At 35.9% G+C, this 20,559-nt stretch overlaps 1 long non-coding RNA gene across 1 annotated transcript; it reads right to left on the bottom strand.

Moving 5' to 3' along the window:
• Positions 1-3,482: 3,482 nt before the first annotated feature.
• Positions 3,483-20,183, bottom strand: LOC308191762. The gene is made up of 5 exons (XR_013948261.1): positions 13,061-20,183; positions 10,230-10,282; positions 7,149-10,059; positions 4,911-5,171; positions 3,483-3,615 (listed from the first exon to the last, which is right to left on the bottom strand). It is a non-coding gene; the product is annotated as an uncharacterized lncRNA (long non-coding RNA).
• Positions 20,184-20,559: the final 376 nt, after the last annotated feature.

Raw genomic sequence — 20,559 nt, forward strand, 5'->3', positions numbered from 1 at the left:
TCTTCTTCCTAGTTCATCCACTATTTTGAGTCAAATTTCTTTTGACATTATTCAGCATGACCCTTTGTAGAAAAAGGTCTATCCTAAGACGCCTATGTCAGCAAGAGGTATCATCACTGAAAATCCTGAGAAAACATGCATCTCATTACTCTTGGAGATCTGGCCCAACTCTTATTCTTCTCTTTAGAATGTCCTGCTGTATAGCTCTAGGAGTTCTTTGATCATTTTCTTTGCTAACACTCCTTTTGCTTTGAAGAGAGGGCCTTGCTGTTTTCCACTTGGTGGTAGAGAACATATAATTAAGGGTTGCAACACTTATGTCCTTTTGGTTACATCTGCCTTAGCTAGGACAATAGGCCAGTGGCTGTTCTCCAGCCCCGAGGCCAGCTGACATGTGGTTGCTCCCATCCATGTGGTTAAATTTTCTTGTCTGTTCTCCACCAACACCTTTACCTGAAACGAGGTAACTGTGTTCAGATTACCTACTGAAAGCAGTCCCTGGCTTGTGCTAACCCCTGACCTGTGCCTAGGCACCGTCTGGGACTACTAGTTGGCCATGGTCAAAACTACATCTGGGACAATGCTAAGAGTTAAATAGTAAGGACTACAGGGTGCCAGGGCATGGCCCTGTGTCCTGGTTCATTTTAGTTCACTAATGTAGATACAGTCTTTGTGGATTTAGCCTTCACAAGTTGAATAAATATGTCATTCAGATTCCCTGACTTCAGGTTCACTCTAGTTAAAAGCATAAGTATGCTAGGCTCCTCATGCAACTGACGGAAAGATGTTTCCAGGGGATTCAGATCTCCTTATGTGTACAACACACCCCTTCATACACACAAAGACAAACAAGCAAACAAAAAACAACTAAATAAAAAATAATTTATTTTTATTAAAAAAAAAAGTGTGAAGGAATGATGGGAAGGATCAGTAAAAATATATGGAGACATTAAGAAACTAACACACAAATACTTTTTTTTTTTTTTTTTTTTTTTTTGTGGGGCTGAAATGCCTTCAGTGGGTAAGCATTTCTGACTCTGTTCTGGGCAGATCACCACATCACTGTTGCCAGGTGGCTCTAACCTAGAGGAAAGATTACAGACATTTTCTTCATAAATCACTAGGTATAACATTCCAATGAATTCACCTCATCAACTGTTACAAGCTGGATATATAAAGCTGTCCAAAGAAATTTGGTGCAGGTCATTGGCAAACTCCTCCTAGATACACATTTGAGTTGACTGGGGGAATTGGGAGGGTATGTGGAACTTGTAAATGTTGACAATAATTCTTGTTCATCAGCAAAATGGCTGATGTCCAGAAAGTCTCTCTTAGAGCCATTGTTGCCGATGTCTGGTTTGCCAATGGCTGTCTTTGGTTTCACAAATCCATGACTACTGTCAAACCACAGTAATTTACAGAGCAGGAGCCCTCCTGTAAGCCTGCTGGCAGGGCTGCAGAAAAGTGTTCTCACCAGAAGCCTCTAGGCTGGTATTCTGCTAGGTTCAGCACAAGAAGATGTATTCCACAGGGAAAATGCTGAGGCCAATGATGATACAGTAACTGATTTCAAAATACAAAATATGTCTTAAATCAAAATGTTCGGAAAATTTTACTTTCCAAGGTTGGAGGGGATGAGATTGGTTTGCCTTTTTTTTTTTTTTCTTTTTTTTTCTTCTTTTTTTTTTTTTCTTTCAAGAGAAGAAGTAAAAAGAAGGAACAAAACCTAAAAAAAGTCTGTGCACAAAATACATATGTGTTAGCTTCCATTCTTTTTTTTTTTTTACCCAAATTTTAAGTATCATTTTATACATATTACTAGTTTAGCCATCTTCTGAATAACGTACTAAAATCAGTTCCATTCATTATTCTGCTATTGGAGCTTGAAAATCAAAACCTTGTCTTGAAACCTGACATTTGCTATTTCAAACTTTAGCTTTTTTTTCACAATAATATTTCACATTCCCTTGTCTTTCTCTTTCTTGCTTCATCATCTGTATATTGTTTGCACATCATAGTTGTGTCAAATATTGTTACTGTGTGATCTGTTAATATTTTTAATGATTTTCCCATATAGCTCCCCAAATTAAGTAATTAGTAATTGGTTTCACTATTTCGCTCTAGCCAGCAATGAAAAGTTAAAATTGTTAAATTTGTTATCACTTACAAAACAAAAGCCTGGCCAACTGGAAATATTATCACTTTTATATATGTATAAGTTTGTATTTATATTTATATATATAATTCATATATAAGCATGGGTAAAATTGATGTACAGTTTCAAACCCAATTAGATATTAAACAAAAATGACAAATGGTTTCAAATAAAGAGGAAACTGAGAAGTCAGGCAGAACTATTTATGTAAAGGATAATAAACATATTGAATAAGTTAGCAGGAAAGGTGATTGCAGCAAAGTACAGAAATGAGTTGAAGAGATACCTCTGCAGCTTTTTTTCCCCTCTTCTCTCCTTTCTCATTGTTATTTTAATGGAGGAGGAAAGGATTAAGAAGAATAGTGAAAAAGCAGGGAAGTAGGCTTACGATATACTAAAAAAAAAAGTATGCATATGAGGCCAGATGGCTTTTTCCTGTTGCTTAAAATGTTTATGTTCTTGACACAGGCCTCATTTCTAAAGTAAACTGCAGGCCAGTAAAAACAATTTTTACTAGGGAAATCATCCATGCCCCGCTTATAGACACTATGCCTTGTTCAGCTGAATCATGGCCTTCAGGTAAGGCAGCCCCACTTGGCAGGCTGACTCACCCCACCACCGTGTTCCATACATGGCTCACAACCTGCACATGAACAGCAAGAGCTATGTTGCTTGTCAAAGTGCCTTAAAGAGCTCCTTGTGTGGGTGCTGCACTGATTTCATAAACGCCACTGCTCATTTTTATCTCCTGTCTGTGTTGGGATTCGTCACCTCATTCTCAGATCTTCCGTGAGATGTCCCTGGTTATGGCACCTACCTCCCATGGACTTTCCCATTTTGGTGCATTACTCAGCAATCTTATTTATTGGACACAGCATCACGTGGAGCTGAAACTTTCTGAAATGACTGAACACTGCTTTGTTACAGAACTCTTTTGACTCCTTACATTGGCTAACAATCTTGGGACAAATCCTGAAACCATGTAGCCAGGGCAGGTTTGCATCTCTCAGAGAGGTGGGTTCTGTTGGGTAAGTTGAGGCACAGGATATTGTTTAACACAGTCATTTTTGTTTACTTAGATGTGTATTCCTTTAGGGATATATAAATGAAGCAGTGTCACTAACTGATCTGCTGCTATTTTACTACCTAACAGGCTGTGCATGTGTGATCACAGCTGTCGACCGTGTGATCAGCGATCTCCATGGCAAAAGAAGTGCCCCTACACATTGGATTCCTAGCTATGAACAAGTATGTTTGGCTAAATCACATAGAGGATCAGAAGACTGACTCACATGTTTTAAATAGCTGAAAGATTTTATCTTTACCACGGGAGAATTTTCGTTTCTGGTAAGTTATGAATAACAATATTAAAATACATATTGGTGTAATCCTCATCCCAGATAAGATCTTGCCCATCACACAGCTGTTCTTTCAAGTCCATCTTCATCCCTCAGGAAGTCCTAATAAAGACAATATTGAAAATCTTTTAAAAATAGCAGTGGTTAAAGACATCTCCAAACAAATTTGAGCAATAACAGAAAAAAAAAAAAAAAAAAGAAAAAGAAAATGAAAGAGGCAGATTTTAAGTTGGGGAAAGCTAAGGTATTAAACATATGCAGTAATTGAAAAGCATATTTTAGGGTTTACATATGTTCCAAAAAAGATGGGACACACTCAACGGTGCTTTATGTAAAATACATTCCATACCAAATAGTCTTCAAAATTCTCATTTAAAGAGTCTTAGGGTATGAGTCACAAAGTGATAGATGAAATGTCCTGTTTATCTGTGTTAGCTAAGATTAAGATTTACAACTATAGAGTTTATAAGCATAAACTAGATGATGGCAACATTGATTTTCTTTCATTCATTGTAATTTTAGGAGAAAGGATGTTCTGAATGAAAAGTATTTACTTCAGAAAGATATTGGTATCACCTTCCTTGCACCAGCAAATAAAAAGGATGACCATCTAGGCACATGTTTAATCCCCAGCATTACTGTGATCTTCAGTGGCCATGAGGAAACTTAAAATGCAAATTAACATAAAGCAATTGTAAAACAAGTCTAAAGAATTAAATTAAAATTTATTCTCCTGATTACAAAGCAGAGAAAAAATAAACCTTGATCTCCAATTCTCTGTAACATTTACTAGTCTACTCCTCTTCCCTGATGCTTGTCACCTTTTATTCTCTAAAAAGTTTAACATACAAACACATGCAAACCTTCTTTTACCTGAGGTCCTATATGTTTCTTACTGAAAAGAATAGAAAACTTGCTGTTGCCTTCCTTATAACAGGACTTAGACATTAAACTGCTAAGGGAGCTGTTCCTAGCAAACACGATTATTGATTACTCAATAGCTTAATTTCTGAGTTGGGAATTAGGAAGTTGATGGAAACATTTACGTGAAAAAATGTTTGTGCATTCAAGCCAGATTACCCTAATTTTAAGATTAATGATGACTGTAAGAGCAAACACACAATTCTAGAAAGTAAACAGATGACCACAGAGAAGTAAAATTAGCTAAAATATTATTTACATTTTCATTCAATTATTGGAATATCTGTGGATGAAATCACTCCATAAAAGGGGGAAGTGGAAGGTTTTACTCCCTTCTCCCAGAATAGAAGAAAGGAACCAGGCCTTGCATTTTTGTATGACACCAGCATGTTCTTATACAAGAGCTAAAGATAAGGAAACGGTAAAAACAAAACAATAAAAAACAGCAAATAGCCCCCAACTCAGGGCAAGGCTACCTGTAGCCCTCCAGAGTCAGGAGAGTGCTTCTTCACTCTTTATTTCTTTCCTGGGACTTATAACTATAAACAGCGGGATGGGATGAGTAGGTTTTAAACATCTGCTAGCTGCCATATTTCCAAAGGGCTTAAAACTCATTCTCCATTCCATGAGGTGAACGCTGAAGGCTGAAGGCGCCTGAATTGCTCTGCTGTATCAGGCTGATACCAACAGCTCCTCACACCTGTGCAAGGTAATGTTGCCCTGTTTGATATCTCAGCCTGAAAAAAAAAAAAAAAAGAGAAAAAAAAAGAGAAAAAAAAAAGAGAAAAAAAAAAAGTGAAGTCTTTTCAGTACTCAATCTAACAGAAAGTTTTTTTTCCCTTGTTTTACATGCTGCAGCCCTATTTACATGTTAGGAAATACCTGCTGGGGCTTGGGTCTCTTTTGTTCTGCTGTGTTTTTTCACAACCATATGATATTGCTGGTTAAAGTTCAATTTGCCATCCACTGAAACTATAAGGCACTTTTCTGAAGAAGTGCTCTCCAGCCAGTCATTCCCTATCTTGTATTCGTATAGTCAACTACTTGACTTTGGTAAAGTATTTTTCACTTGTCCTCAATGAGTTTTATTGCAGGCTCACTCTCTAGTTGATAGATATCAGCTTGAATTCTAGCACCATCCTGCTCTGTCTTTGGAGCTCTTTCTATTGTAGTCACCCTGACAATGTAATAACCATCCTCTCTAATTTCCATCATCCCAATTATTAATGAAGTCACTGAATGATTTACCAGCCATGGGACAGATTTTTACTGAAGTCCTCTTGATACATCCTTGCAGTTTAATGACAAACTATTGATAACTATTATTAAAGGACAGCTTTTCAAGCAATTGTGCACCCACTTCAGAGTAGTTTTATCAAGCTGATATTTCCCTAGCTCACAATAATGTGTTTATTCGTTTACAAATATAATAAGGCATACCACATTTTCCCCAAAACATCCTTTCCTTTAATTCAGAAGCCTTATTACAATAAAAATTGAACTAATTGAATTTAATATAATAGATGTATTTCAGTATCATCTAAGGACATTAAATATATTTACATTTAGGTTTATACACATATGTCTTTTAAATTATCTCTTTAGTCAATGGACTTTCAGTCAGTCAGTCCATGCAGCCATTCAGCCTAGAGAGTTTTTTTAATCTCACATTAAAGATGTTATGTACATTTGGTCAAGTTTGCACCCAAAATCCGTTGATTGCATTGGCTAAATCTCTATAGCGTGTAATTGGAGCTTGGGCACCAGCTGGTAGGAGGACATCCACACATAGATGTTTAAATTAAGGTGTCCTAATCTGCATATGAACACTGCATCGCATTTGTTACAAATCCATGTTGCTGGCTAGTATTTACCATTTTCTAAGTGCATACAAATAGATTGCTCAAAATCTGTTATCTTTTTTTTTTTTCAGAAGTAAAATTTACTCCTTTATGTTCTGTGACCACTTATAGAATATGAACATTATGGTTGTTATTCAGTTATATAAATACAAGCATTTGGTGCTACTAGTAATGTTATAAGGTAAGTGCTGAGTCATCAGCAGCCGCTCCAGCAGAAGATGGAGTGGCACAATAAATATCTGTCCTTTGTCATCTTGGACAGAGTATGTTGTTGCTCAATCATCAAAAAAGATACTAGGAACCTGCATTTAGGCTGCTTAATAAAGCCTTGTGAGAGGGGTTCACTTAGTTCCCACTAAGTGGTAATGAACAAGCAAAGGGACCAATTAATAGCACTTATCATTTTGTTAATTGTATACTAGAAGTGTCCTTCCTCTGGACAACATTCAACGACCTTTTCAAGTTACAGATCCCATCTTCTGCCAGTCAATTTTACCCTAAATATCAAATTCAATCACTTCTTTTTTAAAAGTTTATATCAGTAAATAAGTACAATTGTCTCTTTTCATAGATTTCATTTAAACCAGGAAGTTTTCTAAAAGGAGAATATTCCCTTGATTTGGGAACTCTCTGAATACATCATTAAGTGCTAGAAGATGATGTTCTGGCTCTAGGACTATCTACCCATGCAGAGAAGTTACAATGACAGCAACAGTTGTTTTACATTACATGAGAATTTACCAAAAACAGATGGCTTGACCTGCTGACTTCACACTGGAGATATGTCAGAAAACCAAGACAATAAAGTCTTACGCTTCCTATCATGAAAGTTAAGGCCAGACTTGCACTTACGTGGATATAGAAGAGATCTTGTCTTTTAAAGCAATCCATGCAGTTCAGGACTCTTGGGCAGAGTCATACAAAAAGATCTTGATCAGTTCCCACTAAGTAATACCTTCTCTATTGTTAAATGAGGGGCTCAGTCTGCAAGATAAACAAGTAGTATTACTGACATTTACCTCCCCTGAAAGCAAACAAAGTAAAAATAAATCAAAACACCAGTGGCTTTTATATGTGTTAAGTCCTGAAAGAAAGACTAGCAGGGTTTCAAATGGAAAAAAAATATATATATATATATCTTTCCAAAAACATATTTTAACTGACAAGTATGTTTCATTAAGAAGGAATTTCCTATGAACGGACTGGAGAAGCCCACTTTCTTGGTAATTCCCTATGCATATTGCATGAAAGTAGGGGCAGCAGGAAAGTAATGTCTCTGTGTTCAACTCCTGCCCTTCAAGGTAGGTTTCTCATGCCCCTCTTGTTCTGTACGTGCTAACCACACCTAAACAGGTGTCTTTTACTGGTGTTTGTAACATCACTTGGCTTTGTAACAATGAGGAATAGACAGCTCCCTAAGGGATCTACCATATCTGATCCTCTGCCACTTGATGTCTATCATATCTGTCGTACTGATACACGCTGGATAGATGAATTCATGATGATTCATAGAGGTCTAACAACAGCCATGGTAACAAATCCCAGTCCTGAAGTGTTTCAAGGAAATGCTTCAGGAGTTCTGACTGAAGGAAGACTCAGAGGTCAAAATCCTTGAACATAAGAGCTTCCCTCTCTCATGTACAGTGTAACGATGGCAACAGCAAACTGGTGAGAACTGAGACCTTCTTTTTACTGTTTTCTAGGATTAGTCATTTACCATAGACCCATTTCTCAGCACAAAAAAAATTGCTTTTGGTGATGTATGGAGCATATTACTCAGATCATGATCAATTCAGAAGTAACACCAGAGCAAGTATATCTAGTAAGATAACGCTTAAAACAGATATACTATTTACAGAGAAATCAAGATTAAACTAATCAAGATTATACTAAAAAAGTAGCATAAAGGGATGTGATCAGAGGGCAGGAAAGTAGTCCGGAAAAACTAAATAAATAAAATAAATCTAGTATACTAAAAATGGAAAAATAAAACCCTACCAAAACAAAACAAAACAAAACAAACAAACAAATAAACAAAAACCTTTCCAGTGAAAGAAGATGAATGAAGAGAATGCACAAGGAAAAAGAAAATAAACAAAATGAAAGAAAATTGTATGAATTAAGTTAAAATGATCAGAAAGAGAAAACAAATAAGAATACACCTTAGGGACAGAAAAAAATATATATATATGTATATATATTTATAAAATCTGCATTTAGACTCATGGCATTGATTTTAACTTCAGCCAGCTGCAGCATTTCTCTGAAAAACTTTCATGATTCAGTGTGGTATGAGAAGAGTGAAAGATGATAACCTCAAGTAGTGAACACTGATGTCATTTGAGAAAAACCTTTTCTTACTCCTCTGAACAAAATTCAGCCACTGGGCTGTTGTGGTTAAAAAGAAATACTTTCCACGAGAGTTTTTTTGTATAGTGAATTATAAACACTGAAAGAACTAAAGCCAATGTCTCTTATGCAAGGATGTATGATATGTGTTGTTCTACAACTGCTGTTGTGTTTTTAATTTGCTTGGATTGATTCGTCTTTACTTGTTCATTTCCAGTATATATGATTTCTCAAAGAGCTACTGACATCAGCCAGGGGCTAACCAAGAAAGAAGATGCTGTTATCAGTAGGGAAAATAGATTGTATAAAAAGAGCCTTTTACAAAAAGCAAAAATATTATTGAAAAATATATGACCCAAAAGAGCTTACAGATATCGTACAAAGGAGTAAATTTAAGGCCTGAAACAACCATATCCAAATCCATGGTGTGGTAGAATTAAGAGATGATCTTTATGAAGTGAGGACTGACAGAGGATCATGAGATTTAGCAAATAATCCAACTTCTGGACCACAAGAGAAACTCACAGATTTGAAGAACTTATAGCGAAAAATCTCAAGATGAAGGATGATAGAAGGTTTTAGTTCCTGTCTGCTTTTTGTGAACACTTGAAGAGTGTCAAGGGCACTGTTCCCAATACAGTGAAACGTGCCATATGTTAGCACTCCCTAAATGTGTTAAGATATTCACCTCTGGCATGGAACATCTTGGGACAATGGAAAGTGTTATAATATCAACTCGAGTAAAGAGGATTTTCATTTTACCATCTGCATTTAAACTGTAGTAGTGCTTAAGACTTGCAAAGAAAAGGAATAGCAACGACATGTATGGTCCAGAAACAGCACAGGACCCCGTGGGACACCATGGCTTCAGCAATGTCCTTATACGATTACAGTCCAACAGGAATGGTCAAAATGTCATCAAAATAGGCTTTGTGCCATATATAAAGACAGTAATCCTCAAGTGTCTGGATGTAAAGGGAAAGATGTATTTGCATTTAAGGCCCACGATTAATTTCAGGCTGTAGTTCACATTATCTGGAAATAAATCTGATATAAGAATTATTGCCCTCAGTATTTAATGCCAGAGTTCACCAATCCCCTCAGAGAGACCATATAACACGTCATGTCCACTCTTGAGAAAATTCCTAGTATATTAAAAAACACTGGCAGTGGGGAAATGTACAGATGTCAACCTCCTGTATTTGCCTGGATGTTAGTCAGTGCTCTCTGAATTAAGGTTAGAAAGTGCTGGCTTCTAAGAAAGAGCAATATCTCACATGCCCACCTGAGCCTTCTCAGAATCTGTCTTTGACTTCTTATTTAGCACTGGAAGTCCTCTGTAGCTTGCCTAATGGAGGCTGACTTGGGACTTCAGCAATCTTCCTTGCTAAGTAAAACCCTTCAGAAGTATTTCCTGTTAAGAGACGGATTGTCTATTTCAAGGAAACACATTGAAATGGTAGGAGAAGTCCAAGAGCACAGCTTCACTGGTCCACCTGAGCTCAGCTCACCAACTCCTCCACATAGTTCGGCAGTTTGACCCAGCAAAATCTCATCCCAAACTCTTTCTTCAACAATACTCACCCTTCCTTTTCCTGCTTCCCTCTGGTGACGTTCTCGCAACATCTGGATCTGTTCTTAGGTAAGGACAGGAAAAGAGTGGAGGGAAGCCGCTGTTATTAGCCTTACACATCAGTGCCACGGAAGATCACAAAGAGTTTTCCTATATTTTTACATTGTGAGTCTGCATTTTCACTGTTTTCTGTCTCTTCAAGTTCCTGCAGAACCCCGCAGTTGCAAATATGCTCACAGTAAACTGAGCTTTTCCATCAGACATAGAACCTTGGAACATATAAAACTCCCCAAACTCTTGCAACTCTAATTCTTGCAAAACTTTGTATTTAAAATAACTTTATTTTATATGTATATTTCCCTGCATTATGTAATAGGAAGAGAGATCTGGTATCTAACATGAGGCTGGGGGGGGGGGGGGGGGGGGGGGAGGCTGTTCAGTGAGCTACAATAACTCCATATGCCAAAACTTTAAAATAACTCTTTTGTTGTTGTTGTTGCTGTTGCTGTTGCTGTTGTTGTTAATTATTATTATTAATAATAATAATATTTATTATTATTATTTTAATGTAGGACTAAGGCATACGCAATTTTCTCCATAAGAATTTTTAACCTGCTGTCTCCCAAGTTCCTTATAAGCAATGTAAGGATTTAAAAAAATACTCTTGTTTCAAACAGAATTTTAGTCTGATCCCATCATCTTCATTTTGAAATTTTATTTCCCTACATTGACACAAGGTAGGGGTTTGCAATGCTGTTTTTTTTTCATAATGAAATCAAATTAACATATTCCTCGTTAGCATGTTTGGTTATTAGAATTTGCCCCTTATCCTTGTGTTAAAATACACCACATGGAAAATACTTCAACTTTTAACCAGTAATTCATAACTTAGTTTGCTTGGGTAAGCACACTTGCTTACAGTCACAATCACTACCATTGTTTTGGTAATAAAACACTTAAATGCTTATCATTTAATAGCACTTTCCTCACCCATACCATCTTATACTTCAAATCATTTCTCTGATTCTCTGTTGTCCTGCCTCCTGAATTCAAACTTCAGTTTTCCATTTAAGATTTTTTTCAGTTCAGAAAAAGTTTGTTTCTCAGCTCACCTGTATACATTTTCTTGACATGTGAAACCAGCTGAGTGACTGGAGAGGTTATTATGAAGACACTATGTGGATGAGACTTGAAGGAAGGGCCAAAAGAGATATTTATGTCCCCCAAGCCCAAAAGAGATGGAGGAGGCTGACAAAGAGGAACAGCAACCTGCTGAGAAAAGTGAAGGCAAACATTTCCCAGGGAAGAGGGTAGCAGTGAGAGGAAGCTGTTTTCTGAAAGAGGCTTTTAGCAGTGGGCTTTACTGCCCTAGATGCACTCTTAGTGTCTGTATTATTTCCTCCTCCTGTGTATGTCTTCTCCAAGCTGTCCTCTTACTCCCTGCTCCCCGAGTGGTCACATTCACCTCTTTTTCTTTATTATTATTTTTTTTTCAGCAAATACTGTTCATTAAAAAAAAAAAAAAAAGAAAAAGAAAAAAGAAAATATGTATATATATTTATAAAATATTGCAATGTATCAGTAAAATATTCCCAGACCAAAGCTGACTCACTATGGCCAGATACAGCCAGCCTGGCTTCCACCTTGGCTCCTGGGTTTAATTTCCCCTTGGCCAAGTGCCTTTGAAGCTCTGAGTCAGTTAACAAGAAAACATGGGGAGAAGAGATGCACACTGACGGAAGCCTGGCTGAGCTTGGACAAGCTGTAGTTTTATTACTGTCTTCCAACTCCTCCACTCGTCTTGGCTTTTCCTTGCCATTTGGTTAGCTTTTTGTTGTGTCATCTTTCTGTACACTTTGGTTCCTCTCTGCTGGCACAAAATGCTCTGCTGCCATAGCTGAAAATGCTGAGCTGGCCTCAGGGGTCTTGTGAAGAATGTTGCTCCGTTGCTCCATACAATTTAGCTCAGTGTTATTGCTTGTAAAATAATCCTCTTTTAAATACAACCACCCTACAACCACTTTACTGCCTCCCATGGCAATGAATTCCACATGCTCCTTAAGGACTGTATACTTTGTTTTATTTATCAGCCATCGTATTCTTTGTGCAGTTGTTCTGGAACAGCCAAACAGGGGGAGAGAGACATTTATTTTAACATTTTAATATAACTTCCATATTCTTAACCCCTGTAATTAGCTACCTTTTATCAAAGATAAGGAATTCTATCAAGCTATTCCTAATACTATTTTAAAATTAACCAATAGCCCTAACATAATTAACAAAATGTTTTCTACAGCCCCTCTAATACTTTCCATGTTACATCAAATATTTTATGTTTATGTAGTTATGTTAGCTGCATTCACTGATTAAATCATGATTTTGCATTTTACTTTATTAACAGATTTAAATTACTGACTTATTTTAAATAATCCAAGTATTTCTTTTGAGAATGATGCATTTGAATTGGTAGGGAGTGAAACTAATATATGGCTCATTGATCTCTAAAATATGTGGCTTAGTAACTTCCCCATTGTATTTCAGTTGTCTAATGTAAATATGAAAACACTGTAATTATTTATTTATTTGTTTGTTTATTTATTTATTTATTTTTCTGCGGGATTTGTTCCACCAAGAATTTCAGAACAGTTCTTTTTTTCTACCAGGAAATCCACCTTGACCTACGTTGCCAAGATCCCTGCTGAGACAATTTGAATAAATTACTTTAACAGCTTGAGTTTTCATGAAAAACAAACAAACAAAACAACAACAACAACAACAACAAACATACCTTATAATTTGACAATATGCATTTACAGTTGTTTACTTATTTATTTATACTTACTCCCATCAAGCCTGGGCTCTTCTTCATCTCTTCATCTCCCTGACTTTAACACAACTCCTTTTGAGCAGGAAAAGAAGAAAAGAAAAAAAAAAAAAAAAAGAAGAAGAAAAGAAGCTTAGGAGACAACTGGAGCAGTAACCCTCTGGTGAATGAGTGCCAGAAATGTCTGCCTTGGCATGAGGGCAGACACCACACCATGTAGCCATAATCAGCAACAAGCCAGCCTGAATAGTGGAAGGTGGCAGGGGCAGTAGAAAGATCAGAAGGATGTATGCATACCTGATGGCACCAAGAGGAGGTCATGATTCTCCTCACCATGTCAGAAAAACACATCCCAAAATATTAGTGTTTGAGAAGTGCTTTGCCAGGGCTCAGTCTTGGAACAGATCTATGTGAGGGAGAGATCCACAAAAAAAGGATCTAAACAATCATGCATGAAATGCAGATTTCTCTCTTTAATACACCCATATGAGGCAAGTAAAACCTCAGATTTCTGACCATTAACTTCATAATCTGTTGCTCTTTCTACAGACAAGTTTGCATGTTTGTTCTACTTCAATTCTCAATGCTGTTTAGTGTTGATCTTTTAAAGATTACCTTAGGCTCAATACTAAATTACAGTCCTTTCAGAGGAAGAAAATCATACATCTCTGTACCACACTGTGCAACTTCAATTATAGGAATAACAACAAAAAGCAATAGACAGCTCACAGACATCCAGAATACATTTTTTCCTATTAAAAACACATTAGAAATATTAATTCCCCACATTCTCAGTTTGGTTTCCAATGAAAAGTACAGTTGATTGAAATGTTAATGAGGGAAAAAGGATAAGAGCAAGGAAAAGATGCTATGCATCTACAAAGATGGGTTTGCAAAGACACAGAAAAAGCTAATTATTAGAATGTCTGTCATCAGACATTATCATGTCTGTCATCTGTTAGTACCAGAAATGCTGTGTGGTGACCTCCTCATGTATACTAGAAACTGCTCATTTGCCTGTAAAGAACTCATTTTAATTTCGAAAAAATGAGTAAACTGCTTTGAGTATTTTTAATTTATTTTTTTTCTTCTTCTTCTTGAATTTTTCAATATTAAAAAATGAGCTTTTTTGTATTTATTTATTTAAAAACATCACTGATTATAGGCTGTGGAGATTCTCTGCTAATCTAAAATGTAAATACAAGTCATACAGTCACACTAACTTTCTTATGGCTGGAATTTCATACCTGGCTAGAGTCTTTTGGTACTAATGTGGTGCTAACAGAGCTTTTCTTCATTGCACTATTTGTAGGGCTGGGGACCTGATAATGATACTGCTAATTGTCCTAGTGACAGCCTAACCCAGCAGCAAACCCTGCCATTTCCTGTTAATTCACATCCTCATTCTCCAGACATCTATAACAGTGTTCATCTTTGCTGGCAGCGCAACCACACAAAGATCCAGCTTTTTTTTTTTTTTTTTTTTTTTTTGTAATTTCAGTGGGAAATACAGCAACAGGGGCTTTAACTCTGTTTACGAGGGTAATGGTCTATAGGCTAGCGGTGTAATTTAGCAGAAGACAAAGTTAAATGTAGCAAGTATGAAATTACTGAATGGCAGCTTTATTCAAATTCTTCAGAAGGACAGTTGGAAGTCTTATTACTTGAAAACAAAATGAAACACAATATGCCTACTGTATACCTTTGCTAAGAGGGAATAAAGAGTTTAAATAGAAGTTTAATCAAATAAATAAATTAAAAAAAAAAAAAAAGCTCCACCCCTACTAATAATTCTTAGATGTGAAATACTTCATGTGTTTTGTCAAAGGATTAACATTTTTCTGGAAAGCTTAATCTTGCAAGGATACATTTCTGTGTGGCTCATGTCTTTATACTTAGCAAACATTCATAAGAAAAAAAATCATCCAAGGACACACTAAAATCAGCCAAGAAACTTGTTGACTTCAAATTGTTGGATCAAAACCGAGTATATAAGGGTTCTGTGTGATTATCTGATAGAGTTGCATTCCACTTTGTATTAAGTAATATGATTTATCTATTGAATTTAATAGTGAATAATGGCCACTTCTGCAATCTACTGGGATCCTATAATATTGAATTAGTTAGCAGGGAGGTGTGAAGCTAATAAAAGCAGAGATTTCAAGTCTTAGCTCTGGACGTGGATATACAGCTTATTTTTTTCTAGAAGTTTCCCTGTAAGGGCTGTTAACAGCCACTTCTGAGATAGAGCACAACCACAGCTTCTCTCCATCACCCTGTGCCACCACTACACAGTGAAAGATGAAATGTGAGGTGTTTGTCCAGGTGCAACTTCAGAAAAACTTTAAAGAGCATAGATGTAATGAAAGATGTAACGTTGAAACATATAAATTCATCTAAAAATAAGAAAATGTGCAAATGTGAGAAAAAGGCAAATGAAAGCTGATTTGTACATGGACAGCATTAAGTAAGGCTGATGCTAAGCCTCATTTGATGGATTTATTAACATGTTTGTTTGCTTGTATTGTGTCTTTCATGTCAGCTAATCATATCCTCATGTTTGCAGAGGTGGAATTTCTTATAATTAGTGGAAAATATAACAGCTTTATATAAAAGAAGCTTGCAATAAAAGCTATTTGACATTCCCATGCAGGTTACAAGCCTGATAACATTATATGGAAACAACCTAAGCCAGAATAAATAAATAAATAAATAAATAAATAAATAGACAGATAAATAAATACATGAATGAATAAAAAGGAAGAAGAAAAACTGAAAACTTCTTATCTTGGTAGTTAGGTACCTTCCTATGTTTTTTCGTGAACCATGATTTTATGGCCTTGTTCCAACTGATTCTCCATACACGCTAATTATTGGCAAATCCTAAACATATGTAAGTCATAATCATTCTTTTCAATCATATTTCATTTTTCGTATTCAATGGCTGTATATTAAAGAAAAAGAAGAAAAGAAGTATCTGAGGACCATACAAACAAGTTTGCACTAGGTCTCACAGGAGACCCTGGTGTACATCAGCCTTACAAGAAAACATTGTATCCTTTAGAAAATGTGAGCAACTTATTTTGGGACAGACTTTTATTAAACACCAAAAGGTGCACGGAGGTGTGGTGTTTAGACCTGTGTTCTTGTATATATATTCAGTCTTTATTCTTACAGGACCTCAGTTTCCTATTTGCAAATGAGAAATATTGCAAATCTTGCAACCATAATTTGAAACTTAATTAAGGTCAGTTCTGAGAGGACACTGTGATAGAAGTGTAACAATCTATGCAGCCAGACTTGTAAGGTGACAGACAGAGGTATTCAATGCCTTGTAGGAAGCATTCATCACTTTTCAAGAGAAGGGCTTTGGGGTCTTTGTCTTTCCCTGCTTTTCCCTCGAGCAAATAGCCTCCTAAAGCCCCCAGCCAATCTCTGCCTTCTCCCTTCAGGCTATTCAAATCCATCTTGGAGCAGCAGATGCATCTCAGGCATCTGGCTAAAAGTGGAAAATTATTTCCTCCAGTGGAAGCCTATGACAGTGTGGAGACGACATGACTTGTCATCACATGGGCAGGACAGGAATGACAATCCCATTGGTACAATGGAGATGCTGAATCTGTGACTTACCACAGCCTCTGCCCCGAGCACCACTGGTGCAGAATTAGCTCCAAGTGACTAAGACAGGGTATGTTGTACTCCATAACTCCAGACACTTCCTGATGCACAGTTATTGCTAATGGTCTCCTAGGGAGGCAGTGTTTGACATGACTTTTTAACAATGTGAAGTCACAGCTGATGTCTAGGGCAAGCAACAAATTTTCTGAGGTAGTTATATAAAATTTTTAAATTTAAAATGTCACAAAATAACATACGCACACATATACAGACACAACATGGAAAAGCAGTGAAAAGCACTGTGCTTAAAACAATCTACCCTTTAAAATATGGAATGTTTTCCACCTGGAAGATAAGTGTACTTGGCCTTTTTGTAACAAGGCCATTTCTTCTTTCCATCAGTGAAAATAGCGCTAATTATATTTTCTTGCTTTTCCCAGTAGCGAAACTCTATGAATAGATATATGAAAATAGACAACTATATGGAGAAGTCACACTCAAAACCCCATTCACTCCACTAATTGTAGATGATTATTATAAAAATGTGTTGGTGCTTACTGTGACCTGCAAACGGGAAAATAATGAATCAATCAAGATTGCAATTATATTCTGAATGTCCCTAATAACCAGAATAAGATGGGCATTCGGCAGATAATTAACTTAAAACATACAAATTTGTGTTGTTTTTAGACAGATCCTTCAGAAATGTTCCATCCTATAGATGATCACTCCTGTGTGAGCATCTCCCAAGCATTTCTCCAGTAATGTAATAACATCCCACAGAAGTATGAAGTCAGTGAACAGATTTTCCAAACACCTCCCCAAAGCAAAGAAGTTAGTGTTGGCTTGCTTCTTGGAGCATGTCCTCTTCCCAGAAGCCAGACAAGAAGTAACTACCTGTGAACAGGTATTTACCCTGCACAATAAAGAACAAGTAGTTGTACAAAATGACCAGTAATGACTGAGAGAATGCCAATAATCCTCCTCATAATCCTCGTGAAGACCCTTAAATTAAATTTAAACCTGGTCTCCTCAGTGAAATACTGAATTGATGGGTGTCAAAATTTTGCCACTAAACACCAAACTTGTTCTTCTATCAATGTACCAGTCTCTTTTGCAAAATAGTCCTGAATCACTGACTATTGTCAACTAACTGCACATTCTTGGTGACTTTTACTTTTTTTACTTTTTACTTTTACTTGATTTTAAATTAGAAAAGATTTACATTATCATACACATTTTTTTTTTCAATTATTACTCTTATGTTTCCACTGAAGATCTGTATTCGGCTATGCTGTGTTAAGTTGTAGTTAGGTTCTCCCACCTCATTTCTCATTTTTATTTCCTTTGAACACTTCTATCTCTTCACATCCTTCCTCTGCTTTCAAAAAACAATGGAAAAAAAAAGAAAAAAAATACACTGTAAGTTGGCTAATTTTCCTTTCCAAAACGTGATGGAATTCTGAAAAGTTAGATATTGTCAGTTGCTGCCTTATTTCTTTCTTCATTCCATATCCTCTCTCTGTTTTTTTTTGTTTGTTTGTTTTGGTTTGGTTTGGTTTTTTTTTTTGAGAGAGAGAAATTCAACACTAAAAACAAAACAAAACAAAACAAAGCAAAACCATACAAATGATAAAATGACCGTCTCTAAAATGGCAGCAATGTTTCATACGAATAGAGTCAACATGAAAAGGAAATAAAGTACTTTAAGAACATTTCCTCAAAAGTGTTTTAAAAAAGGAACAAGTGCTTTGATTTTTTTTTTTTATAAAATGATTTACATGCCATTGTTCAAATTATTGAAAATGAACAACTGTGAATAATTTATGTTCTATATCACTGGAAACAATTAAAAATGACCCATTAGTCAAGAGACAAAGAGTTACTTTATTACGGGTAAATAGATAAATAAAAGACACAAAAACATAGCTGTGGACTTGTAAATAAACTCTTGTTCATTTTGCACTTTTGTTTTGTTTGTACACATACCATGCATGGAGATGAACTAAGTTTTTAAAACTATCCTCTTTTTAGGGATCATATGATGAATTCATCCTGAAACTCATCTGTGTGTAGGTTGAACAAATGACATAGTTCCTTCTGCAGTGTGCAGCTATGAGCTCTGGCAGCTTCTCTGGACAAGATGGGTCATGTCCATTCTCATTCAGATGGAAAGAATTCCTATAATATCTGAATTCTAGTTTTGCTTGTCTGCTTTGAAGGTAACAGAGAAAGGGTAGAGTTTTCCACCATCCATATACATTTTACAGGTAGGTAGGCACAGCAAGTGAGACTTGTCCTTACTGACTTTACTGTTTACAGTGAATTTCACCTTTTACTGATGATATCTTAGTGATGATGTTTAGGGGAGTATTCTAAACAACTTTTATACTCAAGATAGAGAATGACTTACTAGGCACAAGTCATCCAATATATTTTACCTGTTTACACATATATGTATTTTACATATTTAGCACACAAATTTTAATGTAAGACATATAATATCCCAGAAGAATCTACTTCTTTTTACTGACTACTAAAACCTCTAAGTGACTACCCAGGTAAAGACATTTATACAACGAATTTCAAAAAAAAAAAAAAAAAAAAAAAAAAAAAAGTAAAGAATTCTCAGAATTCAAGCACTTTCTTTTAAAACATTATTTTATTTCTTTACCTAATTCATCCCTTTCCAGTGAAGGACTATTCTTGCTAGTATATTCTAAGATGTTTTGTGAAGCTTAATTATAGATGATAGAAGTTTAATCAATCCCATTAAGACACTATTTCATACTCAGATTGGCTCGTGTTAGGATTTTCCTTGTAAGACCTAAACTAAATAAAATATTCACATATTTTCCACACTCCTGATTCTCTTGGTCTAGTTTACATGGTTCCTTCTTTGAAAGTGTTTAGAGCTTTCAGGTCTTTGTGAAACAAGAGACCCAGAATACTAAAAGAAAGTAGTCAGACAGCTTTTCCTTTTTTTGTCATTGTAATTTAAAACTGCATTAAAACAACTATTTAAAACTTCTTCAGAATGTGAGAATGATGTGTCAGGACTTCAGGAAAGCAAGTCAAGATTTTTGAGTCAATTTAGAGTACTGTGGCAAGAGTCAATGTGCTGCTGGATCTGTCAATTAGATGAGACATAAAGCTGATATCCTGGTTTCTTCTGGCTGTTGAAGACTCCTGTGCCTGTTTTCCAAAAGTGAAAATGATAACGGCAGTTTTTTTGTTATGCCCAAGTAAAACAATACCATTCTGGTACAGTATACATCTGAAACATCTAAAGTGATTATCACAGTAAGGAAAATTAGGGAACATGACTTCTGTAGGTCTTGAAGAGGTCTTATATCTTAACAGCAGCAGGAAGAAGATTAAAGTATGGTAAATGTAGGTAAGTTGTTTCTTTGAATGCTAACAGTTATGTGTACATTTGTCTTTCTGCAACCAATACACACACTGTTCAAACAACCCTCTGCCACCTTCTATTATTGCATATAGTGCTGTCTGAGCTGCACACAAGGGGTGGTTTCTTCAGTGGAAAAGCATGATTATATGGTAGCTTTTTTTGTTGTTGTTGTTTAATACTTAGTGGAATTAATATATTTATGAACCTCAACTCTTTTTATTTGCTGAAGTCATCACTTTTTTTGAGAAAAAAAAAAGATTTTTAGACTAAGAATTATTGTTCTTACAATGAATCATTATTTTGGGTTTAGGATTATAACATACTCTGAAGAACTGTCAAGTACATGATAATTGTGAGTGGTGAGTTAAGTCCTTCTGTATTTAACCCTTCAGTAGTAATTTGCTGTAGCTGTAATGGAGTAAGACTAGTGGCACTGTAAGTGTAGTATACCAATGTAATATCTTGTGTTAGACCAGCTAATACTAAG

The sequence above is a fragment of the Anser brachyrhynchus genome (assembly GCF_964034855.1).
Source record: "Anser brachyrhynchus genome assembly, chromosome: 3".
Taxonomy (NCBI): Eukaryota; Metazoa; Chordata; class Aves; order Anseriformes; family Anatidae; genus Anser; species Anser brachyrhynchus.